Source organism: Loxodonta africana, chromosome 2, assembly GCF_030014295.1.
Source record: "Loxodonta africana isolate mLoxAfr1 chromosome 2, mLoxAfr1.hap2, whole genome shotgun sequence".
Lineage (NCBI taxonomy): Eukaryota > Metazoa > Chordata > Mammalia > Proboscidea > Elephantidae > Loxodonta > Loxodonta africana.
Genome location: NC_087343.1, coordinates 141,519,094 through 141,524,134, shown reverse-complemented (window position 1 = coordinate 141,524,134; position 5,041 = coordinate 141,519,094). Strand labels below are relative to the sequence as shown.

Sequence of the window (5,041 nt, the reverse complement as noted above, 5' to 3'; positions counted from 1 at the left end):
CTTGCCTCAAGGTTATACACCTGAGAAACCTCTTAGGACTACAAAAAATCAAAAGCTATGAGAAGCCATGATTTATCTTCACTAAATGTACCAACTATCCATAACCTTAATATGGTAATGCCTCTACTTTATGCGTTTATTCAGAAATAAGGGTACAAAGAGTTGAGCCAGATCAGATCTCTATTGAGTGTTATCTACGCCTCAGGGACTGTGATAATCTCTAGCCATAGAACCTTCTACTTAAGCTGCACAATACTCTGCTTTGGTAGGTACTGGTATCTACTCCATTTTACAGTGAGTACACACAGGCTTTGAGGGATTATGTAAACAGTTTGATGAGGGCAGATGTCAGGTCTTTCTGACTCTATAGCCCTGTCCACTTACCGCATTTAATATTTAATAGTGTCTCTAATATTTGTTACGGTGGCTGTGACCCTTAGACATCTGAGGTTCAAGAAGGAAGTGGCTGTTGTGCTGAGTTAATTATTTTATCATAATTAGCTCCACATTTTTATCTATCAAAGTCTTTAAGGAAATTCTTACCAGTTTGTGGTCATTTAGAATTTATTATCCAATGGGTTTTTTATTTAAAGTGATTAAGAATTCAAACACCAGAGTCATACAGACCTGGATTCTCAGCCTGCCTTTGACACGTAATAGCTGTATAACATCAGGCAAATTAATTAACCTCTAATCCCTGTTACATTTATCTTCTGAGAAATGGGGTTAATAATGGCACACACTTCAAGAAGCTGTGAAAAGTATTAAATGAATGTAAGCTTTTTAAGAGGAGAGGTTTTTGTTTTATTCATTGCCATATCCTAAACACGGAAAAGAATGCCTATACATAATAGCTGCTCAATAAATATTTGTTGAATAAAAACATTGAGTGCTTATTGCAGAGATTTTTTTACTGTAAAGTGCTTGTCACTGTCAAGCAATTCAAATAATAGTAGTAGACATTTATATAGTTTTCTTTAAATGTAGAGAATGATTTGAGATTCCTAGTTAAATAAGAAAGTTCTCATTCTTTCTCTTGGTATTGTCTGAAAATTGGCATAGATGGGATTCTGTGAGACCTGGTTCCTTATTCCTACCACACTTTGCTGTTTTATGTACCTGAGACTTGTTCATCCTCTCTTCATTGACCAAACAAAAGAAAAACGACATTCATTGATGACTAAGTGTATTTGAATATTTAATGTTGAATAATGATATTTCACTTCTTTAAGCAGTGCTTTTAAAATGCCATAATTTACAGAAGCAAGTTATAAGACCACAAAGCTAAGTATATTTCAAAGAGAAAGGCAATGAGAGGAGGCAATTTTCAAGGACTAGAAAGTGATGTTGGAATGTACTTTTTCATTTTAAAATTCAGATTGGGACCTTAGCTGTGTTAATTCCAAAAGCAGAACAGTTGATTTCATTGCCAGCTCACTGAACATTCCAAAGACCCCCGGAGTAGAGGTGATTGGGGAACTAACGTCCCCATCCAAAGGACTCAGATGGAGAAATTCACCAGCTACAGTGTAACTTCTATCTTGTTTGCTGTGGTTTCTCCAGCACTTAGAAGTAGATTCTCAATAAAATTTGTTAAGAGAAGGATTGAAGACAATGACAGGCAGCCTTTATAAATCCACATATTTATTTTTGTTTTCCAGGGAGAAATATAAAGACAACATTTGTATTCTGGGGAATTTTAAAGCAAGCAAGCAAGCAAACAAACAAACAAACAAACATTTAACAAATTAGAAGAGGTCAATGGAACCTGGGTGTGACACAGCTTTTAACTGAAGTAAAAAAGATGATTATTCCATAGGTATGAATACTTCATAAATCCTTAACATATATTGTAAATGAAAAGATAAACAACCTCTAAGACAAACATCTTGTCATTTTGCTTGATCTGCAGTAGAGGTGGAGCTAAGGAACAGATCTTGTAGGCCAACACTTTTTCTAGACTGTAAATCAAATTAGTTTTCTATAATAATATAAAAATAATAAACTTCCATTTTCTGTGCTATAGTGATTTGGAGTTTTGGATAGGGATTTTTTCTTTCATGTTGTTACCAACGTGGCATTAAAACATGGCATATTTCACAACCTTGGAGAATATGTCTGATATATGCACGAATGTGTGTGAGCACGCATGTGTAGCCACCCCGCATGGGTGAAAGATGAGTTGCATTTGGGATTCGAATCATTGTTTTGTAACCTGACAAGATGCTTTGACAGACTGTTAAGACTGAAGCTACTGTGAAAACTGTTCTCTCATTTACTTTCCATTGCTCAGTTATTTTGAGCCTTGCCCAAAACAGGGATTCATCACCTCCACTGAGATGTCAGAAGATGTCAAGATGTAGATTTGTCTTTTTTATCCTTTCCTTGCAAATGAGATTCAATTGTCAAAATGACAGAAGATTCAAGCTGGAAAGAAGCCCCCAGTAAAATGTCAGAACTTCATCACAGTATGAGTTGGAACTGACATATTAATAAGTGCTCGTTCATGCTGGGCTGGACCTCAAGCCAACAGTCAGACTTTTGGGCAGAAACTGCACCACAGCCAATCAAAAATATGGAACGGGTAACTTATATAGGGATATAATTTAACAGGTAGGAGACAGGTTCGTTACATCAGCTATTGATTTGTCCTCTTTTGAACTTCAAATAATCTCTCTAGTGGGTAACTTTGTGACATGGAAGTCAGTAAACACAAAACAGAAATGTTGTTTGTGGTGGCCTCATTATGCTCAGTGTTCAGATAATGATCTGGGTCTTGCAGAAAAGACTTTGATCTGGGAAATCGTGCTAGAAATCTCCCAGAACTAGGTTTTCTTGTGGCATAAAAATAATTTTGTGCTCAGTGTGCAGTAAAATAAACCACATTTGCTGAAGGGGACTTTTTATCTGGCTTAGTCTACTCTGGACATATAAGAGTCTTGACTCGTAAGTATTAGGTAAGACACATTTTCTGTAGTTCACTTCTCAGCATTCATATCAGCTCTATTAGTCTAAATCAGCCATGGTAAATTCATTCCCTTTGCCAGAGATAGGTTTAGTTTTATGCATGTGACTAAATTCTTGCTAATAAGATATCAGGGTTTCAACATTAAAAGAAAAGAAAAACACTCCTCTAACTCCCCAGTACTTGCTTCCACAACTGGACATTGGCATGTCTAGAAATGAAACAGAGGACAGCTGGGGCTTTCTTATTACCAGAGCGTGGAAGGAGCCGACAGTCAGTATATAAGAACCTGAATCCTTGTTTTCCTCAGTGAGCAGATGGATCAAATCACCTTGGAACCCATGGTCCTCCAGTCTTCTTTTTCCTAGAGATACAGCATTTTCTTATTTTTAATTTAGCTTAGGCTGAGTTTTCTGTTACTTACAACCGAAAACATCCTAACTTAACTAGATCAGCTGAATGAACTCAGAATTTCTATATAAGAATTACTATATAGTTATCTAACTTTAAAGGAACCCTTGTAGCGCAGTGGTTAAAGCACCAGGCTGCTAACTGCAATGTTGGCAGTTTGAGCCCACTAGGAAGAAACTGGTGATTGTTGGTGATGGAGCTTGTTGCAAGACCTGCTTGCTCATAGTCTTCAGCAAGGTGTATGTGCCCACAGTGTTTCAGAACTCTGTGGCAGATATTGAAAACCCATTGTCATTGAGTCGATTCCAAGTCATAGTGACACTATAGAACAGAGTAGAACTGCCCTGTAGAGTTTCCAAGGAGGGCCTTGTGGGTTCAAACTGCCAGCCTTTCGGTTAGCAGCCATAGCTCTTAACCACTATGCCACCAGGGTTTCCGCAGATACCGAAGTGGATAGAAAGCAGGTAGAATTGGCTTTGTGGGACACACCTGGGCAGGAAGATTATGATCTTCCGAGGCCCCTATCCTACCCAGACACCGATGTTATACTGATGTGTTTCCTCCGTTGATAGCTCTGATAGTTTAGAAAGACATCCCAGAAAAATGGACCCTGGGAGTCAAGCATTTCTGTCCCAATGTGCTCATGGGAACTGGTTGGGAACAAGAAGGATCTTCAGAATGATGAGCACACGAGACAGGAGCTAGCCAAGAGGAAGCAGGAGCCGGTAAAACCCAAAGAAGGCAGGGATATGGCAAACAGGATTGGTGGTTTTGGGTACATTGTGCTTTTGGGTACATGTTCACCAAGACCAAAGATAGAGTGTTGGCGGGGGGGCGGGGGGTGTTGAAATGGCTGAGAGAGCAGCTCTTCTTCAAGCCAGATGAGGGAAGAAAAAATCTGGGTGCCTTGTCTTGTGAAACCTCATTGCAAGCCAGCCCTCATGCAGTTAATTTTGAAGTGCTGTTTATTAATCTTAGTGTATGATTACTGGCCTTTTTCATTTACCTATAATTTACCTAAGATTACAAATCAGAAGGTCATTTTTCTAACAGTATTTAGAAGCCAACTATGATTATTAGTGATGCCCATCTCCTCTGACCCACAGGGTCCCTCTGACACTGCTCTAACAGCCTTCTTCTGCACTCCTACATGACCTACCAGGCACTAATTCAAAGAATTTCTTAACTTCTTGCTTCTTTCTAGAAAGAGAAAAAGTTGGTAACTTTCGTGAATTAGGCTGTGACGACATTATAACTTTCATGTTCTGCCTATTGTCTGTCACCGGCAAGACACTCTGGTGAATCACCACTTCAGAACTTTTCTCCTAAATGAGTTTCGTTGGCATAGATCTCAAGTGGGCATCTAGTTTTTTGAAAATGTGCTCAGCCAGAAAGGCCCAAGTCCATGCAGCTGAGGCAAAGTTACGGTTCTGTGGTTTCATGTTAGTTACCTTAGAGTTACTGTGTATGTAATTAGTGCCACTTAAAGTATGTTAGGAAACCCTGGTGGCACAGTGATTAAGAGCCTCAGCTGCCAACCAAAAGGTCAGCAGTTCGAATCTACCAGGCACTCCTTGGAAACTCTATGAGGCAGTTCTACTCTGTCCTGTATGGTCGCTATGAGTCAGAATCTACTCAATGGCAATGGGTAATTTATGTTAAGTG

At 38.9% G+C, this 5,041-nt stretch overlaps 1 pseudogene; it reads left to right on the top strand.

Moving 5' to 3' along the window:
• The first annotated feature begins 3,523 nt into the window (after positions 1 to 3,523).
• On the top strand, positions 3,524 to 4,639 carry LOC111750581 (transforming protein RhoA-like; annotated as a pseudogene).
• Positions 4,640 to 5,041: the final 402 nt, after the last annotated feature.